Raw genomic sequence first — 488 nt, 5'->3', positions numbered from 1 at the left:
GGGCGTGAGCTCGGCAGGCCAGTCCTGCGGGGGACCGTGTCTGGCCAGCCGGGAGATGTCCAGCGCTACAGGAGATGGACACCGGCTGCAAATCTTGTAAAATGGCTCAGAGATGAGCGGGGGCAGTGAGGGGAGCCCTTCAGGGCCTGGACAGGTCACCTCTGCCCCCAATCGGGGCTGCTGGGGCTTCATCCAGGAATTGGACGGGCGATGCCCCCGTCCCCCTCGGGCAGCAGGGGGTCTGTGCTGGGCCTGGACACCCTGCGCTGAACCCGCTGGCACCTTGGAGGTGGGGAGCAGAGCCAGCTCACCCCAATGGGCAGTGGCCATGTTTGCTGACCAGACAGGCGCCCGGGGCCAGGAGTCCGGCAGCCCCGGCACACAGCTCGTTGGGCGACGCCGCGGTGACAGCCGCAGCCCCGGGATCTGCGGGAGCCTCACAGGGCGGGGCGCCAGGAGACCGAGGCACAGGCAGGGCCACCAGGAGC

Source organism: Condylura cristata, unplaced genomic scaffold (genome assembly GCF_000260355.1).
Source record: "Condylura cristata isolate star-nosed mole 26May11 unplaced genomic scaffold, ConCri1.0 scaffold00058, whole genome shotgun sequence".
NCBI classification, from domain to species: domain Eukaryota; kingdom Metazoa; phylum Chordata; class Mammalia; order Eulipotyphla; family Talpidae; genus Condylura; species Condylura cristata.
The sequence above is the reverse complement of the archived record's forward strand: the minus strand, read 5'-3'. Positions refer to the sequence as shown.